Consider the following 22,569-nt stretch of genomic DNA (forward strand, 5'->3'; position numbering starts at 1 on the left):
AAATCCTAAAATGTACGCTGCGTAATTACGAAATTTTTGCAATAAAAATCAAAAACTTATCGTTCAACTGCAAAACACAAAAATGACATAATTTAATGGCATCGTTAAAACGATCAATTATACAATCTACCAATTGTTGACTCTGTAGCAATTGTCTAACGAGTAATAATGTCTCTGTCTAAGAAAAACTCTCGCTGTTGGTGATCTACACTACAAGCATGCGAACCCGGTGAATTTTCACGTAATTGCCATTGGAGTGCACCACGTGTTGCTAATTAAAATGTTATGCTATAATTGTTTCAATCGCCAATATTGCGAGGAGGAAAAAAAGTCGAGAATCGGAAAGAAACAAAAATAATGACATACACATTGGCATAAGGAGGGTGAAGTTGGTAATGTTACTGGAAATCGATAGTTTGCACGTTTAGGAATTTATGAAATTTAGTAAACCATGATAAATAAAACATACTCTCATTTTGAAAAGCTAACTCTTTCAAAGTCATTCTAAAATTGGGAAATAATGATTTTTTCCTTGATGTTTCGTTACGTTGACGTTACTAACTTCAGCCTCATTTGACATAATCGTTGACAATCCATATTACAATTCATAACCTGTCGTTGCATATCAATGGCTAACTATCATATCGACGGATCAATAATAAACTACCAAGTTTTTTTCTTTGTATTCAAATTCGAGCTTGAGTTTTAAGGTAAACGGTAACGAATTTCGTAGATATATTTGTAAAACATTGCGTAGTTTTTTTCAACTAAACTTTTTCCTGACCTACTTGGATTTTTACCGTATCCGCATTTTGAGGCTAGTAGTTTGATCCATTTTTCGTATGACGATACCTGAAGAACTAATGAAAGGTGAGGATTTTGGTCGCAGTCGATGCGATTATTTGTCAGAGTAAAACTGATTTTCGTTACGGTAGACCGAAAATCCCGTTTTACGCCTACGCAGGGCAAAAAATATTGTTCACATCACGAGCGTAACACTTTACACCCTTGGTATGAAAATAACGATTATAGATTTTGAGTAAAATCAAATAAACGATCTCTGAATTATTTTTCAAAATAAATGACTCTTTCTGTGCTTTCAAGCCTCTTGATAAACTGAAGTTACATCTTTTCAACCTACGTTTTATTCATTTATTTTTATTTTTTTTCATTTCTGTTACGAATCTCATTTTTATGTTCCACATGTACCAAAATCCTGTTAAATGTACGGAATTTATCACCTTAATCACCTTCAGTTGTAAATAGTTACTTGTACGAAATTTTCTTATAATTCAAATAATATTTAAATCACTATAATTGTAAGGATGCCAATTTCACTAGAATTTCCTTGTAATTGCAGTGAGCGAAATTCTTTTTAGTCAAGATTTATAATTTGTTCACGACTCTGCGACTAATCGTAAAACGTCCAACCGCACGACCTCCAACCTGCATTCATCTTTTTGTGCCATCGTCCCAACTGTAAAACCTACTGATATTTTTTACCCAGAATCCCAGTGTATTTATCCGCAATCCGTTATATCTACTTATGAGTCTCTTAATGAATTTTTATTAGCTGAAGAATCCACACCTCTTTGAAATTTTTCGCGGAATTCAAATCTCTGAAACTTCGACACTCATCGGTGACCACAACTTCTGAAGGCGTTTCTAAAAGTAGAATAAGATTTTGATTTTTTGCGAATAAACAGCGAATTATTCAACTGGTTTAGTGACAGGCGTTTTTTTTTTTGCGTAGTGTACAGACAAGTCCGAGTAATAAATTAAATTCGTAAAAATGTCGGCTTCTGTGGTTGGCAAAAAAAAAAAGCATAGATACAATTTTCTGCGCGAAATGAGAACAAACATTTTTCGACGGCTTCGAAGTTCGTTGGAATATATTGTTTATCGACGATTCGTGTGAATTGAGAAAAATTTAAACAACACTACCCAAAATCGTTGAAACGATTTTAGTAAAGAAGATAGAAATATTTGTTCTAGTTTTGAAAATGGTAAAAATTATCGTCCAGCAATGAAGAATGGTCCGGACCTTGTACTGTAATAAGAAAAAATCATGACAAAGCAGAGATGATATTGTTAAAGGTGAGTTGAGAGAAATGTTTCACAGAATTTGATAGCGATTTTGACTTTGAATTAAAAAAACAGACAAAACGAAAAAATATATCTATTCTCCATGAACGCACCTCGTGTATGAAGTGTCAGTCATTGTTACGAAAATTTCACAAAACAACATATAGGAAGACTGGATATTACGTGACTTCCGGTAGAGCGCAGGCTAGTTAAACTAATTATCGAAATGGTGGGATCGAATGAAACCGAATCAAAACAGGCTACACTTGCATTAGACACAATGTAAACAGTATGAAATGAAACATAACGATAAGAATAAGGAAACTTGAATTTGTTATAATTCGGATTTAATTAGTGTTAAGTTATTCATTTATTTTTCTTAAAGTGAATTTCTTTTTATTACGGTAATGATCATTTTTTGGGAGGTCATTTTTCAGAATTGCTTTTGGTTCTATGCCAGCGAATATTATCACACGATTCAAGATTAAATGCGCGTTTTTCGATCACTCTAATCGTTTCTTTATGTAAATTTAACTGAATTTAATACCATTACAGTTGAAGCTGTGCTTCCATTAGTGAATATTAAACTGTCTAACGTGGTTAATTTACATGTACAATGTCTTGTTCACTTTTTATGCTAGTATTATCACGTTGACCGATAAAATCTGCGCGTTTTATTGCGTCTGATGTGCAGGAGAAAATTTTGATTCACATCCAAAACTGGTGCGATTCGGGTCACGCCGTTATTCAACCTAGCCCCTTGGTTATTGATGGAATCAGGAGATCAGCTTTTTGTTCCAGGTGAGACGTTTAAAGTGCAAGTTATAGCACAAAAATAAAAAGTGTACAATATTTTTATTCAAGTCCTCTGAAGGAAGAAGCAAAAAACAAAATTATTGTCACAGCAATATCGTTTTGATAACATTAAGAAAAAACAAATGAAATTTCGAGCGTAAAATATAATATTGTTTGTAATAATCAATAATCTTGAAACCACGTTTATTGTTTTTTTTTTTTTGTTTTTTTTTTAGTGAAGTAAAGAGAATATATTTTTAATAAATTACACATTGTTGAGAGGAAGTCATGGGATGTTAATTTTTTGGCATTCAAATGATTTTTGAATGTGACGTTCACATGACTGGTACGAAGTACTGATTCAGAAAGAAAAGAAAATTCTTATAGAAAATCGTGGATTTTGAAAAATCTTAAAAAAATGATAACGAAATATCTTTTCAACTGGGAAAAAACGATTATGAAGAAAACAAAAAAAGATTAGGAGAAATTGCATTCCAATGATCGGAGCGAAATAAATGGCAAATTTGAAAAAAAAAACTCCCAAAAATACAACGTGCAGATTGTTTACATGGCGGGGAATCGAATGAATCACAACTTTTATTTTATCTACTGCTGGACCCGGACGATGAGTCAGCCACGTGCATCGCTCTTCAAATCTCACTTCCGTTCACATTGTGTGGAATATCCTGTACATGTGGTATTGCTAGCCGGTTTGAATTGACACGGAACTAGAATACGAGGTGGGTTTATTCGGAAAGTAGTAACGAAGGAAAATAAATACCAGACGGGAATTTTCAGCCGACGCGTTTCGGGTAAAAAAATTTGCGAACTCAAAATTGTCGAATTTTACAAACGAATTCTTAATTTGCCAAAGTTTTGTACAATGGACTAATCTTGACGACTTATTACATCCAGTTTTGATGAGTTGAACGGGTAGTTTTGTCGTGATTTTTCCTGTCGGTTAGAAAATGGCGATTTTCACTTATCCCCGAAAAAGAAATATCTTTGACAGTTGTAAAATATTGCAAATAAATTTCTTCTGGCGTGATATCTCAATATTGTACCCTTCGTACTCTTCTTACGAAATAAAACATGTTTCTCCGAGTTGCAACATGATGTTAAATTATTTTCTCATAACCAAAGTTCTTCTAAACTTCAACGTGTCGATAGAATAGTTTTCATAAAAATACATGTTCACCTTTTTTTTTCATCCAACATGTTTGTTTCAAAGTGAAATATGATTCTCTCAAACGTAGCATGTCCGGCAAAAATGTCCGATAAGAATTCAGAGTTTTCCCTGTTTCATTTGAACGCTACTTTCAAGGTTGATATTTTTTTTTGTTTCGAATCCAGCACATGGCAACAAGATTTCTCTCAAAGCGAAAAATGTTCTATTGAATTGCGACATGTTGCAACTGTATGTCCAATTTCCTTTCGTGTTACACATTTCTTTCATATTGTAAAAAAAAATCTCATCGACTAAAACATGTTTCAACTATATTCCTTGTGAATTAATTCTCAACTTCCTGTACTTGACTGTAAAAATAGCCGATAAAAATAATTTTCGCGCTAGAACTTATTACGTAAAAGAAAGTGGTAAAATTCTGCAAATAGATGGATCGACCTTCACGATCCGAGCACATCGTCGGGAATTATCGCAAGGTGTAAACTCGGCTCAGTAACCGTGAGCACAAGTTCACCTCGGCGTAACTCGCGGTGGTTAATTGAGTAACGAAATTGCGATAACAGCGAACCTTGGGAAGGATAATTTAATCCATGTCCGGCACGACATGGCATTGGGTACGAAATAGCGTCGCTGATGCCTCCACAGGTTCTGTTCCTGGTCAAGTCAATGCCTGGCTACCGTAGTAGAGTTAGAATGATGACGTCAAGGAGAGAGCCACCTTGGCGGTGTAAGTAGGTTGAGAATTATTCGTTACATATAAATCGACAGAATACACGTAGATCCTTAGTAAGTTGTACTCGAAGATGTCATACCGTGAGTAATCTTCGACTGAGCAGGCCGAGAATATAACCGAAGAGAGAAAAGATTCTCGTTGAGAAAGGGAAAAAAAACTTTGGTTATAAGGTAAGTGTACCAGTTATTGACACGCTTAGACCCGATTATTGTGCCTTATATTTTTCAAAATTATAAATTCACGGCAAATATTATGAATTTCTTGATGACCAGAACCAACTGCTAGATGATTAGACACTGTGAATTTATTTTTCGGTAATTTTAGAACTAAAGATCGAATAGATACGAACGAAGAGATCAGTAATTGGAACAGGGTCAAGAACTGGGACACTTACTTTTAGCGACGCATCATTAACTGGATGGGGTTTTGAAGTAGCCAAGAACACAAGGAGAATATCGACTTTCTGAAGTTGAAAGCGGTATTTTATGGGCGAAAATACTTCGCCGAAGATAAAACACTCGTGTGAAATATTACTCTGTAAAACAGGTATCGTTAAAAAAAACTGTTTGAATATTGTTGGAATTACGAAAAACGAGGTACGCGTAACCATTTTGCGCTATCGTCGATCCTTTTTTGGTAGTTGCAACGCAAAATCGGTTTCTTCGGTTTACTCTACTTCTTTAGTTAAATAAGGCTTCAACGTCAATTTATTGTTGCACGAGCGTTAAATTTTCGCAACAGTTACGAGAAAATCTAGTAACAGTGATCGTAATGAGAAAGAATAGTAACGGATACTAGACTTTCTGGTAACAGCTAGAACACTAATTTTCATTTTCTATCTAGAACGATATTTTTCAATTATGGTAAAAAATGAAAATAGTTAAGAACTGAGCGGTAACCGGAACTAAAAATTTCTCTCATTGTCAGTGTACTGCTGCGGTATATTATGTTAACCGTATTATTGGTATTGAGTTCCCGAAATTATCGAGAGTAGGAAAAGAAATTTGGCAATGGTGCGAAGTCCGGGAACTGTGGATTTTCGCATCGTAAAATAGTTCTAGCGATAATAAGAAATCTGACGAAGAATCGAGAGTTGGACAGAATGAAACCGATTAGGAGTTAGCCAAATGGGCATATGAGGCCGTAGATTTGTCCTTTGGGATTTTCGACACTGATTTGTTTGCAGCAAACGTAAATGCAAAATCTAGCAAATTTATCTCCCGGCAGAATTCGATCGCTCGAAACTGATCTTCTACGACACGAACGTGACGTTTCTCGCAGATAACGCTCACCGGTCCGTTCCATCGTAACTTCGAGATGAGAAATCTCTTTTTCGATTTCCCGGTTTTGAGAAGTTCCGATTAGAACGTGACGTTCATCCGTGAATAACATTCCTGAAAAGTCACTTAATCATGCTTGACACGGTCTCCAACGATCCCGACGCTAATGGCCGTCGATGGTACGCGATCGTTTCTACTCATCTTCCAGACGACGTAATTAGTCCAGAAACGTATCCGCCATGATTCTCTGCGTGACGAACCCATTACGCATTTTGCAAATGTCGAAGAACTCTGAAAAAATATTTTTCACGACAACTTATTTATCACGAAAAACACAACTGTCACGGATGGCACAGAAGAACGTAATAACGTTTTTGGGCATCGACCTTGTCCCTAGGGATGAAGGCGCATTTGGTTTAAAATTTTTGAAAATCTGCGGCGGATTGAGCAACTGGCTTTACTACTCGTTGATGTGGAGAACAGGATGACTCGGCGTGGTTTATCATTCGTGTAATATTATTTCTTCGTTTGATTTCTGTAATGTGATTATAAAATTTGAGAACGAAAAAAGATGAAGGAATAAAAATGCTTGAGAAATTGTATTTTACACTTTTTGAAAACTTCTAATCATCAGACTTTTGCGAAAATTTTAAAATACCGTAGAAAAGTCAGAGGGAAAAAATATAGAAAAATACGTAACTCCATTTACGAATATAGCTGTGCAAAGAAATCAAAGCGTCATATTCACCACGGATATCGTACCGTAATTAATTTAGCTGCAGATGTATGTGTGCAATTCAAGTTGCGCGACCGTTTACCGTTAATTGTTGTAATAATACTATTGAGCAACAATATATAAATATGTCGAGGATGACGAAATAATGAAGTTGCCGTCCGTTGCTGTCTTATATTCTTCCGAAGGGATATATATGTAAGAATATATATATATATATATATATATATACATATATTGTAACGTGGCGTTACAGAGTCGCCCGTCACAAAGGCACACAACCGTTATTTATCTTTAGGAAACGCGTCCTCAGCGGGGTACTCCAACCGAACTCGATACAAAATAGGCAATAACTACTTTTAGCTAATTCTTTCTTTGTAAATTCTGTATTTCGCGCTTCGGCGCACGCTAATAAGGTACTTGGTCGACAACGATCCCGACCGCCGAGGGACCGATAGCTACCGTTTTCAGCTCTCGACGACTTCATACTATACTGGCTACCCGGGTGCACTTGTCTTGCTACCGGGGTAGCATCCACCCGAGCCTTCCGCATCGCCTCGACTGCCGGCGAACAGGGAGATAAAAATCCTCCCGACGGCCGAGGACACCGCTCCTCAAGGAGGAACCAGCCGCCCGCTTTATCGGACGCCGTAAGGATGGCACGAAGGGCAGACCGTAGCCTGCCGTCTTCCGACCCCAAACCACTACGTCCAGATTGATAAAGCCATCGTTCCGAGGATCGACGCAGCCTTTCTGTCGGCAAGAACTAATCACGCGAATCATGGTCCACGGTTTTGAGTTGCGTTAAGCCGCCGTATGACTGCATGATCTCCTTGAAGAAGTCCCCAATAATAGGCAACCTGGACAGTAAACTGAAGCAGCTATTAAATCGTACGAGTTGGTGTCAATGACGAAATCACGAGCAGCACTTTACGCCACATCTAGCGGTAATCTTCGAAAACGCATGACCACGCCGTAACCGATATTCGCCACAGGGGGATGGCCTATTTGCGGTGGAGGTCAACCAACCAATCAACGGGAAGAAGAATCACCTCACCGCAGCGACGAGATCGGCGAGCCGAACTCCGACCTCCGTCTGTTCTACGCTTGACCCGCCGACCGACAGCTGTCTCAATCCGTATTCTCTCTATTCTCCCATTTTTGAGCTACCGATCCTTCCTCCTTTACCGCTATCGTTTCTATCGTTGACCATCCCGCTACCGTTTCTTCTATCGTTAGATTTCTCCTGTAAATTCGTTTCATCCTTCCTTCCTTCCTTTCCGTTTTGCTAATTCTAAGTTGTTGTTAAAAATAAATTCAGTGTTGTGTGCCTGAAGTCACCGATTAAGGTAAAGCTTCTGCCTTGTATTGTATCGTTACGAAGTTGCTCATAATTTCGATTCTTTCTTATGGTATTTATCGATTTTGTGTGAATTATGGTCCACGGCTTTGAGTTGCGTTAGAGTAGAGTCGCCGTGTGACTGCATGATTTCAGTAATTAATAATTTCCGTGTCTGAGCGACCTCGTAACTGCCGAATAATTAATTCTCTTGTATTTGTGAATTTCTATTAGTCTGCTTCTGTAGTCTCTATCGTATTTTGAGCCCTGTTGGCTTTACCTTTCGTCTCATAATTATTTGTAATAGTAGGGTGCCTTATATTTTATTTCTGTTATTGCTTGTTGTATTTTTATTTATTTTCGTGCCTATCGTATCGTATATCGAGTTCCTTGGAGTATAACCGAGCGTAGAATCAGCCTTTAAATATTACCGCACCTTTTTCTATTGCTATTGGCAATTTTATATTATTTTTGCCTGTTATTCCTTTCTCTGTATCTTGTCAAGTTAAGTTCTGCGTATTATTCTTGATCCTTTTGTACTGCGGTGTATTTAGTGTATTTCTTTATTTTGTGAACTCTCCGCAATTCTCACTCTCTCATAATTTTGTACTTTGTATTGTCTCGAAAGTTATGTTTAGGAATTCATTGTTTAATTCCTCCGATCCGTAATTATTGTAAATTATTGATTCCATCGATTGTGAATAACTCTACCGAAAATTATCTAATCGATCGTTTACGCTACCGATTGTGTAAATTGTTAATGAATGTCAATCTTTCGTACTGGTTATAATCTATGGTAAATTCGTCGTATTATCTACCGAGCTATCGTTACTTCGTTTTCTACCGATTAAGCGATTGTAGTAAAGTTCTCACTCTCGTTTTTAATTGACAGAATAATAATTTCCCTAGCGTCGTTTGCAACTTGGGTAAGATCACGTCGCCCAGTGACGAGTAGTTTTAAGTAAATTCTTACGTTATATCGCTTCTCCCGACCTACGTTCATTTTTCTCTGTTAACTGCCGTCTCTCGTTTCAAAGCTACCGTTTAATTCTATTCTACCGAAATTATTGTGAACAACGATTGCTTATTTTATAAACTACCGCTATCGATACCATTTCACTTGCCTGTCTCAACCCTGTAACCTTATCGACAATACATCATCGATTGACCTGTTCATTTTTTCTGACTTGAGTTCATTCTTCATTTCATTATTTTCTTTAATTCTGTAATTATTGTTGTTGAATGCCGCCACTCTACCAGTTCGTGTGAGTACCTGAGCCTAGCCAGCCGTACAACGGGTTCTCTATTTACTTTTCGTACGGTTTCGTGTTATCTTTGTTGATTCGTATTATTGTTTGAAAATCGACGCTAACGCGTCTGGCGCCCAACGTGATTGATTTTGTTATAGTTTAATGTTCTGAATAAGTGGAGAGTCGCGCCAAAGTGTCAACGGTAAGTCCTCATCCGAGGGTAACAGAATTTAGCGTTACAATATATATTGTAACGTTTTAAGAGGTTGCGAAATAAATATGGGTTCGCGAGGTTATTTAAACAATCAATTAAAGGCGCAAATAAAATGTTATGGTAAAGCTTTAATAGCAGAAAACGTGTTTTCAGTTTAAAGTCTGACACAAGACTGTTTTTACAATAATGTTAGTTGACGCAACAAACTTATTCTTTTTAAAGACATAAGAGGTTTATAAACTTGTTTTATCTATGATGATACTACTAGATCATTAAAAAGGGGGTAAGACGGATGATTTCACCCTTTGTAACAATATATATATATATATATATATATATTGTATATATATATACATAAATCAGAGTAACTTGTAGATCGTATTAGTTTATATTTGCATAAGCTTCACAACTGTAAAAAAAAAAAAAAAAAACTCTGGATATAAAGCTGCAAACTTATAACATATCAGTTTATAATATTTTTCACATATTGACGAATTTCTAGTTAATTGTTTTAAATCGACATCTGCATCGTTTTTTTCTTTTCTTGTTTTTCCTTCTCTCGAGGAACGAATGCCGAGATGAAGAGAGAGAGAGAGAGAGAGAGAGAGAAAGAGCAACGCTATACAGTTGACAATAATTATCAGCTGGACAATGAACAAAAATATCAATTGATCATTCAACAAGCAAACTCAAGCAAATAAATAATCAGATACATGATATAATATACAAACTTGCAGAGAGAACCTTGATCGTCAAATGATTCCGTCATGTAGGCCACATTCCTCACTTAAACTCTGGACGAGAGTAGACTGAGTCTCTCTCTCTCTCTCTCTCTCTCTCTCTCTCTTTCTTTCCAACAGCAGCTGCTCGCACACCGAAGAAAGGTTCAGCATTTTTGTACCCGCAATCGCATGTTGATTCAACTTTTGTTTTAATCGCGGTTTCATGTATATAAATATATATATGTAGGTGTATAAACATTTACATTAGATATATGCTCGTAGTACACGCCATTCGATGAAAGTTTGTATATAAAGATAAAATTAATCGCAGCCAGTTTAATATGTGTGGATCTGACACTGAACTGACTTCGCTACAATTTTCAGCCGTCCTATTTACATTGAATTCCTATACACCATATTGTATTAAGATTTTGTGCAATCTCGCTGCAAAAAATTTGCCACCGGCACGCAAAATTCTCTAAGGGTATTATTTTTACTGTATAAAAAAATGCCACAGCTTCTTTCAAATTATTAGTGATAGAAACGCGAACACGATACAAACAAACATGAAGAAACGTGAGTATAACTATAGAACCTGCGTAGTTATAGAAAAGTGTAAGACGAATAAAACGGTTTGAAAATTTTTTAAGTATCGTACGAAAAAAGGAGACGAGTATAAAAGTAAATTTGCTTGGTGCTTTTTTGGTTTGAAGTTCACAATAAAAGAACTGGAAAGTTCTTGATAAATATTTATGTAAACTATGTTTAGGGAAAATTTTTCATTAAAATACATTTGTTTTCAAGATATCAAGAAAAAATTGGTCTCCAAGAGCCTAAAAATTTATTTTATAACGATATAACAGGAAAAATACTGCGTTTCATGCGTAAACTTTACGTAATACATATTATTAGCTTATCTGTACGAAAGTTCATCGATTCGGGTGAACAGTGTTGAATAAAAAAAAGAAAAGGAAAAGAAGTAGAGAATCGAAAAAACTTTTAGAGTTGAGGCATTCATTGACGTTGGTTTTTACAAAATTGAGTAATCAATCTCGTTGTCTTGCACAAAATCAGTACAATGATTTATACAAAATGATTTTCAAACCAAGGTTGCAAAAAATATGATTCACCTACGAATTGCCATTGAATTCCTTATCATATACAGTATAATTGCTGGATTAAGTTGCGTATCATTAGCTGTCTTATTTTTTTCTTTTATTTTTATTTCTCTTATTCGCATATAACGATACGGTTTACTTACATGACATTTGACCAAACAGCGGTATCGCGGTAAATTCAATGACCAGCTACATAACTCAGTGGTCGTCGACGTACTGTTTATAAAACTCGGATTGATCTAAAAAAAAACGATATATTTAACGCAATAATGTTTGTGACATAAATTCTAAACACAATGACTTTGCTGATTTCCTCCGTTTAAATGATTGATTATAATTCAAAATTACTATACTGAACGTATACATCGTAAATTTAATTCCAAAACAATCATTTTCTGTCAAGGTCAGAAACAAATGAATCGTTTCTAACAAAAATTTTGCATAAAAATATCAACATCTAAGAATAATTCTCAGATACTCAGATTTTCTGAATTCTAGGTAAAATTTCGAATTCCTACGATAAAATCTGAAATACTATTTTTTAACCACCGCTAGATGTCGCAACTCTCTCGCAAGCAATACATACTGAAGATTAATCGATTACCTTCAGATAATAGATCTGCAAGCAGCGACTCATCTCACAGTTTAAGTTTAACCGCGACAGATTCAAAAATCTCATCGAATCACTTTCAACTCATTTCGAGAGGCGAGTCGCATTAGAAACAAAGAACAGTAGTTATTTTTCTAGACCAGGAATCCTGTGAATTTGCCCAAAAATTAACATTCATTCAAAGTATTGATACACGAAAAACGATCTGGATGTATCGACCATCGTTAACGGGACCCGGTGGTCTAGAATTTTCGAAAAATCGATTTTTTTTTTCAATATTTCGAAAATATAGTATCTTAAGAATATACTGTGAAAATTTGGCAACGATATTCACAGTATTTCAAGTTTTACAGCCCATTGAAGGTCGGCGCGAAAGTAAGTAGAAAGGTCGGTCCGCTCAGTGAATAGTTCTATCGTTCGTAGAAAAGCAGCTGCTACCTGAGTTGTCTACCTGAGTCGTAGTGAAAATATGAGAGAAGAGTATGAGAAGACTGAAGGGATATTGTATGGCGCGGGAATTGCAGATTACTGTAAGTGCACGTTTAAATCTAATTTTGTTGAGAAAATACTTATTTGAAATTTTAAATTAATAAAAAATAAAAAAATTATTCAACCGAATCACTTGAAATTTGGCATATGTTGTTCACAACATGTATGACTATCGTCGGAACTGGAATCATAATTTTATTTAAATAATTTCTTATTGTTTACACTAAAAAACTAGTGAAAAAGACACGATTTTACGAACTTTTTTTTCAAAAACGCGCCATTTTGTCAATTTTTAATTTTTTCGATTTGTTCTAGTTCCGACCGTAACCGCACTCTTTCTGATTAAGAATCTTCTTGAATTTTGAGTTTCAGATGCGCAGAAGTCTCGAAATCACCTACGCCGTCCGGGTCCGATTTTTCGAGAGGGTCATCTTCAGCGGCATTTTTATAATAATAAATATTGTTTTTAAAAAGAAAAAAAAAATTTTTTTGTATGCTCAATAAACTTAGCAATAAGCCCAAAAAGTTGAAACATCGTTTTTTAAATTTTTAATGGCAGAAAAAAAATCGTGAAAATAGGTGAATTTTTCGTGCTCTAGACCACCGGGTCCCCTTAATCGACACAATTTGATTATATTCTTAGTCATTCCGACGATTCCACATTTATGACTTTTCCTGCTTTTGACCTATCTAATTATTGAATTTTCCATACTTCAGCTTTCTACGTTGTGTAAATATTATAAAATAGATTTTCGCATCTCGGAAATCTCGATATTGTGACCGTTCTATTTTCTGTTCTCTTTCTACGCTTTCATACTCCCACCTTAAAAATCAAGATCGCAATCCGGATACTCCGAAGAGAACCGTACAGATTTTCGTAAGAAATGACAAGAGTTTATTCGACTAGTCGCTGAAACTCGCTTTTGTTCCACGAATCTGAGAACGTACTATACATAATTTGACGTGTACATGCGAGGTAACGTAAATCCGTGCCGGAAGAAAGTTGCGTCTACTTTCATCAATAACCGCACTGCGTTAGCAGGCATCGAAGCAGCAACAGCACCGACACGTCTGACAAACAGATAAAAATACTTTTCGTCTACCTGCCGCTCGACAAAAAATAGAAAAAAAAAAAAAAAAAACCAAACGAACAAGGGAAATGAAAAAAACAAGATTCTGAACCCACGTGGAAGGAAAGGTCGATCACCGCAGCATTCAGGTACACAAGGTTTCAGCGATTGCGAGTGATGGTGCGTTTACACCCGCACAAAAATGCCTCTACAGTCACGCCTGCAATTCATCCGCATACTTAAGGGTCATGTAGTAGTCCTACCCTTACCGACCGAGAAAATTCGCCCGTTTTCTTCATCTGTTAAATGAACAAACGAACGGAAAGTGTTCATATTTCTACGGTGCATCGCTGTTTGTAGCGAAATTCAAGAAAGCTACTCGTATCCCGAAAATCGTAATCAAAATTTGTGGTTTTTTGACACGCGTTGCTATTTACTCATTTCCCGCATTTCAGGGGCCAAAAAGTGCCTAGTTGTGATAATTCGCGCAATGCCGGAAAGAATGAGTAGTGAAATGAGCCACCGTTAGACTGTTTTCACGCAATATTGAGGTCGCTAGACGAGAACTAGGAATTAAAATAATCTCGTAAGTAAAAGATGATCTCACCATCAGCTGTGGACGCACGGCCGAACGTTCCTTGGTTCGTTCCTTTTTGACGATTTTCGGGATATGAGCAACTTGCCTGAATACCGCTACAAAAGAGCGATGCACCCGATTGCTCGGTCGGTAAGAGTAGGAGTATCACGTGACCGTAAACATACGTTCGTATTCATTCCGGTCAGCAACTGATTTCAATATGTATATGTTTATACGGGTGTGTGTATTATAGCCTCGGCGTCAGAAAAGAAAAAAATTCAAGAACATGATATTTATACAAGAAGCGTGTTCGTTGTTCCAGACCGCGAACGAAGGTACGCAGACTCGTGGATATTATAGGTATGAACGTGAAGACGACAACGGTGAAAGAAAAGAATTTCTTCGAATTAGCAGCTCGCAGATCCGGGTGAAAATTCGTGGTGTTCTTTTTTTCCTTCTTCTTTATGCCTCGATAGATATGTAAAGTTATTCACTCGGTGTCAGAGAAACGGTACTTTTGTTTTTGTCGTTTTTCAATAGCCATGTGCAACTTGTCGGGTTTCGAGTGAGAATTTACTTGCACTTTATTGTTTGAGAATTTGGTTTCGACGCTACGTATAACCGATGGTAAAATTATTAACAAATATTTTGAACGGATAACCTGAATAAAAAAATTATCTCTCTATTGTAGCAAAAAATTCTTCGTTTCAATTTCTTTGTGTGAACATTTTTTGCCAGAAACACTGATTTCGTTCTCAAAGTTTCTTGAAAAACTTTATAACCAGTATTACAGTTTCACTTTTCAGAATTTTGGGAATAATTGTGAGGATAATTGTGATTTCAGAAAATTAAATAGCTATGTATAATTGAAGTTTATTTCAACATTCGTATACCTTTGATTTTGCTGAGCACAATTGCATTTGAAAAAAGGAGCAGAAAATCTTTGAATAAGCTCCGATCAAATTAACTGTATTATTTTTTTCTTTAACAAATTGAAGAAAAAATCAGATATTACAATTTTTTCTCAAGATAACGTTCGACTTTCTTTTCTCAAAAATGTTTACGCAACTTGCTCTAAAACTGCTTTTATTGGAATTCTGTTCAAGTATACACGAGTTTCAGAAAAATAACAGGTAAATCCATTAAGAACAAAATTAAATAAGAGTTTTATTTTCGATTTTAGATGAACTACTGTTTTTTAAATCATTTCTTCCTCGTTTCTGATACCCGCGAAGTATTTGACGATCAATCTTCGAGTGATAATTATTCTTCAAAAACCCTCGATATTCTGGGCAATGCTGAAAACTGATTTCTTAAAATGTTGCGTGCAACAATTAGTTTTCGAGAGAACCAAAAAAAATCTGTTCTGCAAAAGTATCGTCTCTTAGAACTTATCGGGCATTTTTTATTAATCACATTATACGCATCGTGGTTTGATTATGCTGAAGTAAAATTCTGCAAATCGCTAAAAGATTATATTAAATAACTGTCGCGTAAAAGTCTTGGGTATAAAATGTAGGGATCCGATGAAATTTGTAAACGTCTGACGAAATTGGAAAGTGAAAATCAGTCGTTGCAATCGTTGGTAAATGTACGCTGTTGGAAATGTCTGCAGTGATCGTTCATTTAAGTTGACTCGTCGTGATTTGAAATACACGATAAATCGTCACGCGGTGTACGAATCAGGCATTCAACGTTCGTTTCGATCCAATAGATAATATTGCAGACCTACACGTTCAATGGTTCATCTTCACAATAGACGAACTTGAGAAAACACGCGCATACATTATCTAATCTTGAAAAACCTCGAAAGCTTTATTTTCAGACTGATTGTTTTGCACGAAATTATCGACATATGTAAATTATAGCGCAAAGTATAACTTGTTAATCAGAGATTTATTTACCTAATACAGAAATACATTTTTTCAAAAACGTTGAAAAACAAAGTGAATCTGATAACGCCTGAGGTATGAATTCGACCGCCGAAAATTCTTCAAATAGATTTAATATTAATAGAATAGGTGTTCACGATTTTTCCTATACATCGGCCACAGCGGATGATTTTAAAAATTTCTCAACATATAATTAGTTGATCAACGGTTTAATCAATACTAATTTAAATGCAAAATGGTGATTCGGATTTTGTATGAAATAACTATAATTATACGATTAAGAATTATGTATATGATATCAAAAATTCTTTGTGCACAAACGCGAGTGTGAGTCATTGCTTTTCACATGCTGCTACTAATATTATTGAAAGATGCATTGCGTGAAAACCTTAAAAGAAATCGTGAAGGACATATCATTCGATTTTCTGTTATTGAACGGTTCATGGCTTTTTATAATCCGGATTAATCATTTTTCGAAAAAAACACCAATATGGTTAGAAATGAAACAAAGAACATAAAAACATCTAAATGTGAGTCGGAAATATTGAGAATATTGCTACAAATAAATTGAAATATTAATGATAGTTTTTTTTTTTTTTGTTAATAATGACAATTTTAATGCCTGTAGAAATTGGAATTTTTTTTACCGAAATCTAAAACACAACGTCTGATTTTGTTATGAGTGTCCAACGATGCCTTTGGAATAATTGAATATTGATCGATATCAAATGAAAATGTTATTTTTGCCCCCTGTCACTTTTTTTTACGATCGTTGCAGATGTTGAACACCTTTGTCTTGGATATACATAAATTATGTACAATTTTTGCCACAGCTGTAACTTGTTGCGACTCACAGCAATGCTATGTAATCACAGTCACCAATTTTCAAGAATCGAATGATCGATCACTTATTACTCTGTGCGTTGTCTATCAACAAAGAATATCGATGACCAAAGAAAAAATTCACTCGCAAGTATCACAACTGAGTCCAGGTGGCTCGACACAAGCATGATACAGAATTTCTAGGCAAACGGTAACTATGACCATAATTAGAAGCTTCGATATGTAACAGCTCGATATTTCACATAGAGTTCGTAATCATTTCTCGAGGAATTGAATATCCAGGGATTCGATGATCTCAGGATTTCAAGCTACCGAAGCCACTTGTACAAAAAAAAAAAAAAAAAAAAAACTTCACGTGAAGACTTGAGCCAATAAATTTGCACAAATTCAAGTGAACTCATACAGATTTATGTCATTTGAAATGATTGAAGTAAATTTAAGTGACTTTAAATAGATTCACGCGAGTTAAGCGATTTTAAAACTACTTAAAATAATTTCGCGTAAGTTAACAGATCTTCAAATTATTTGAAGTATCTTCAAAAAACTTCAAGTTGCATCTTAAGTTACCTTTTAAGTTGCTTCAAGTTATCATACAAAATTTCAACTAACTTCTCGCGAATTCACACGATTTCTAGTTCGTTTTCAAATTACTTCTCAAGTTAGTTGAAACGATTTCACGAAACTTGAAGTAAGTTTTGAAGAACTTAAGTAAACGTACATCGAATCGAAGTTACTTCCGGAGTTAGTTGCCGTAGTTTTACCAGCCTCGAAGTAACTTGTCGCGAATTTGAGTCGATCCACGTGACTTGAAGTAAATTCAAGTCAATTCACACGGTTTCAAGCAAGTTGAAGAAAATTAATAAGACTTGAAGCTACTGCTGAAGTTAGCTGTCGTGACATTGCGTAAATTGAATAGTAACTTCAGGTGAATTGAAATAACTTCAAACAACGCAAAGTACATGTAAATAACTAAAAATAAGTCCCTACTTCCGTCGTGACTTGCTGTCAATTCACCCAAGTGCAAAGTGACTTCAACGACTTTAATTCATTCCAAATTATGAAACTGATTCTGTGACTTGAACGACACGCTATTGAGACTATCGAAGCTAAACAACCAACAACTCTACCAAATATTAACGTACAACAAAGAATACATTATACATGGAGGATTAAAATTCTCGACCTCGTAGATAATGTATTGGTAAATCTTGGTAGCAGGACATCAGCTTGAATAGGTTATTTACTAAACACAATGTCAAGTTTGTAGGAAAAAACTCAAAAGATTTACAATTTGTCTTTGATTCGGGAAAAGATGGGATCCCCTCACTCTGGGTCACATTTGATTCTTCCAGCAGTTGTCGTTTACCAGTTGGTTCAAACGGTTTAGTAAAATTGTTTTAGACATGGAGAATAGGGAGATAATGGCACCATTATTGTTGTGTCAACATCGTTTTAACTATTTTAACTATCCCAAACCTTTTTTTTAACCTTTTCAATCTTTTGACTTATACATTGTGAGTATATTTAGTTATTTTATTTATCAACTTTCAATTCTTATACACCTACACTTTCTAACAATTGGAGAAGACGCCAATGTCTATTGTCAACGAAGACGATTTTTTCTTGACCTTGATGACTTGTTGACTAATGTTATTCTTGGATATGAAGGTCACAACTCAAAACACTTTTTTATAGTGTTAACGTTTCAGCCCTGATGGGGGCCCTCCGCAGAACCAATTTATTTAAACCATCTGTCACGAACAAAAATAATAAAATAATGTACAACTCCTTTTTTAACCTATTTAACGTCTATTGTCAACCTATTCGAAGAACCATCGCTCTCCAATATGTATTTTATGATTCTGACCAGTGTCTTAATCCTCTTTCTCATACAATGTAAATTACTCCTCAAGTTCTACATACTTTTTTAATCACAACCGATATACGATTTGTTCGCTCTAATCTACAATAAATAATAACTTTCAATAGTATTATATCCATAGAAGTTTATGTCTTACTGAGGAAATTTATGTTCTTGACAGTCAAATAAAAAATCGATCGTTCTGAGGGGGGCCCCTATCCGGGCCGAAACGTTAACGAAAATATACGTTTTACATTCAATGACCGCTCACCAAGATTTACCAATACAACACATTATACAACTACTGAATGGGTCGGAGTTTCAAGCATGCTATCACAATTTGCGTAGACTATACGCAGTGCAACGTAACCCGCATATTTGATTCGCGAATCAGGTCAGGCCTTCTTAATGCTACACTCGTGTCTACCGGCATCGTGTATATATAATGTACATATATTCGCGAAACGCGATGAACACGAAAGCCACGTTTCTCTGCCCGCAATTCTTCTTGCATTCTCCTTCGATTAGTCTGCGGGAATTACAATCGCGTAGGCCAATCACGTTTGCACATTTATCTGTCAGGCATGTATCATTGATGTGTCGAATTTCAGGCGTCTTATTCTTTATTCCGCGCACTCGACTTTGAGAATTTAAAAAAAAATCAATGATCGGTATGTGGAAGATGTCATGAAGAATATAAAGAGAGAATGTAAAGGGAAAAAAATTAGAAATAATAAATGCTGAATTTACCGTGTGAAAAAAACTCGTTGATAAATTATTCAACTTTTTTTTTCTTCTCTTCGTTTTACGTATTCGAAATAAATGGACGTAAAAGGCACTTGAAGACCTCCAAAAATTATAACGTATTGCATATACTACGACAAAAATTATATATAAATTTTGTAATTCGGACTTTGTATTTTTACTTGTTGATACAAGTTCTCAAACACCTGTTGAATCTTACCGTCCAAGTATAATAAACCAATCGCAAACGACGAGGCTAAGCAAATAGATACGAAATACAAGTAGCGAAGAAATTACGTGAGAGAGTTTATGTCAACACAGTGACGGTCACGATGATCTAGAAATTGTACAAACATATGACCCAAGAATTCCCGCTCGACCTTTAAGCTGTTCACCATTTTATTTCGTAATATAGTGTAAACCCGCACAAACAAAATGCTTAAACGCAAATAAATTTTAGTTGTATAATTCATGAAATTGGTAGAAAGTTTATCTGCTCTACATAAATATTTACTCGAATGAACGAAGTTGTTTTTATCATTTCGTTGACAAAATTGACAATTATAATCGAATTTGTCCGAAGTGAAAATTTCCTCCAAACTAAATTGAAAATGTATAATCATTCTGTGTTCCTGAATTATTTTTGGTCGACTTGTATGTTACATTCTACTAATAATTTTGTTGCACCTTGCAGTCCATTTTTCTAGGTGTAACATATGTTAAGAAGTGCTGCAGTGTTCAAGTTTAGATTTGAAAATATTCCGTTGTATTATCATATGACGAAAGACAAATTCGGTGGAATTCTGATCAACAGATAATATGTGAAGCCTGCGTTATGAAATTTATGCAGGTACCGATTGCGACAAAATCTAACGTGAAAGTCTATTTGAAATAACATGTTATTTCCAATAGCACGGCAGTCGAATAAAAGGTATTTATAAATTTCAAAATCGGTGAAAAACAAAAATCTATGGTAGAACCGGGAATATTCAGAATACAAATTTTCAAACGAGCTAACCAAAAATTATTTTAATACCGAAAAAGTTCAACCACTCGTCCATTTGATTGATTCGACGGTCATGAGTTATGTTATGTTTATTAAGATTGAGTTTGTTTCGCGCTCGGCCGACAGTGGCGCTGTAGGTTTCTCTGTGTTGCCAACATAACTGTATAGTGTGAAAAATGAGCTGTCTCGGATTCATTGTCTCCAAGTGTACGTCAATATGTTCGTCGTACCGAGTTAGAAATACGGGAATGAAAATGTTTAAAGTAAATTTTTTGGGGAATGATCAATTCGTTTTAACGATCTTATTTATACCGGATAGTCTCACATCGAGTATTTATCAAATTATTTTAATCCTAGGCTTTGGAAATCTGTTTAAAAATAAATCATAGGACCACGGAAAATAGAATACATCAAAAAAATGATATATACCGATGCTTCTTTTCAAATCGCTTAGAATGATTTTCAAAAAACTAGTAGCTTCGTTTGATATTACTTGAGGATTATTCAATTGATTCAGAAGACTATTTTCTACGGAGTAACTGGAACGGATCATCTTTTTTTTTTTCTCAGTAGTTATTTCGATACCGCCATTTATTGACCACAAACAATATCGGTGGTATGTTGTACAATTTAATATTTAACACTGCCAATATAATAAGAATAAAATTTATTTGGCAAATTTCTCGAAAATGTAATCTTCTGAATAAAACGTGCGATCGCAGAGTGAAATCGAACGAATCTACTAGATCTTCAACGATTTTGCAGCGATTAGAAAACGAAGCATCGATGGCCAAGCTTCTGTTAAATACTTTTTGTATTTTCCATTTTTTGTTTAAGACAAACGATTAACGCTTCAACGCTTCGTAAAAATCGTTCAGAATTTTTTTGACGAAAATTTAAGTATCACGCGAAGTCAGTTAAAGTCATTCTAAAGACGTGAAATGTTATAATAATTATCAGGTATATTCCACGTATCTGTTGTCTAGGAAACGATACCTGTAATATACATTTATATTCCGCATGCCAATTATGTGCATGCCGCGTAATTCTTGAAATAATTGCACACGCGTGGCTTTTTCGTTTGTGTAGGTACAATGATAGTGATCCATCTACGCATCGCCGTAACCTAAAAAAATATCGACGAAGATATATGGGGGGAATACAGTACGATCGGCGAAAGTTGTAGTGTTGTACATAATATAGTACACGGTTCGCATCTACGCGTGTATAAACGTTTTAGATGTTACAGTCCATACATTATACACCTTTTAAACGATTTCTGGAATGATCTGTGTAAACTGCAAATCGAAATTATGGATTTCAACATTATACGTAAAACCGGGCAGAAGAATATTACATATTCATGCATCATATTGAAAAGTAAATTGGAACTGAAACAAAGTGGATAAGAAACCAAGAAAAGAACGCGAAAACTCTGCAAAGGAAATATCTTCTTTCAATATTATTGAAGAATAGTATACGAAAATCGGGCAAAATGAAATAAAACTTTGAAAAATATTCACTATTTACAGTAAGGCTGAAAAGATTCGAGTTGTAGTTTTAAAAAAAATCACATTTAAAGAAAAGAAACTTTTTGTGCAAAGTGGTGCTCAAATCGCGTCCGAAATAAACTCATTATTTTCTTCTAGCAAACCCGCAAATATTACGAACCTGAACTTGATGCGTCATCGAACTTTTTCAATTCTACTTTCCTACTCCGCTTTTGCATCACATAACTTGTCTGCACCGCGGTATGTTTAAAATTGCTATATGTGTATATAATAGTATTGTAAACGTGTTAGGCTGGTTATTGAGATGTGCAATTAATTACCCATGCGTATTACCCACAATCACGTGACTCTGCTGAAATACACGAGATGCCGTGAAAGATGGAGGCACCTTATATTCAGAAAAGGCACCACCAGCAGTAGGATAAAGACCGCGTGGTATCGCGCCTGTGGGTCACATAACGGTGTGTATCACTTGCCGTCGTTTCCGTCTCAGTTTCGCCTGTTTTCAATG

General features: G+C 35.4%; 1 protein-coding gene across 3 annotated transcripts in view; it reads left to right on the forward strand.

Moving 5' to 3' along the window:
- Positions 1-22,569, forward strand: part of LOC107227049 (sphingomyelin phosphodiesterase) — a 48,886-nt gene that overhangs the window by 970 nt on the left and 25,347 nt on the right. Inside the window, exon 1 of one of the 3 annotated variants that reach the window (XM_046740228.1) lies at positions 22,279-22,519. The exons of the other annotated variants lie outside the window; for them this stretch is intronic. The gene's annotated coding sequence lies outside the window, so the exon portion shown is untranslated. Of the gene's footprint in view, positions 1-22,278; positions 22,520-22,569 lie in introns of those variants that run through there. 3 annotated transcript variants of the gene reach the window in all.

The sequence above is a fragment of the Neodiprion lecontei genome, chromosome 5, assembly GCF_021901455.1.
Source record: "Neodiprion lecontei isolate iyNeoLeco1 chromosome 5, iyNeoLeco1.1, whole genome shotgun sequence".
Classification (NCBI taxonomy): Eukaryota; Metazoa; Arthropoda; class Insecta; order Hymenoptera; family Diprionidae; genus Neodiprion; species Neodiprion lecontei.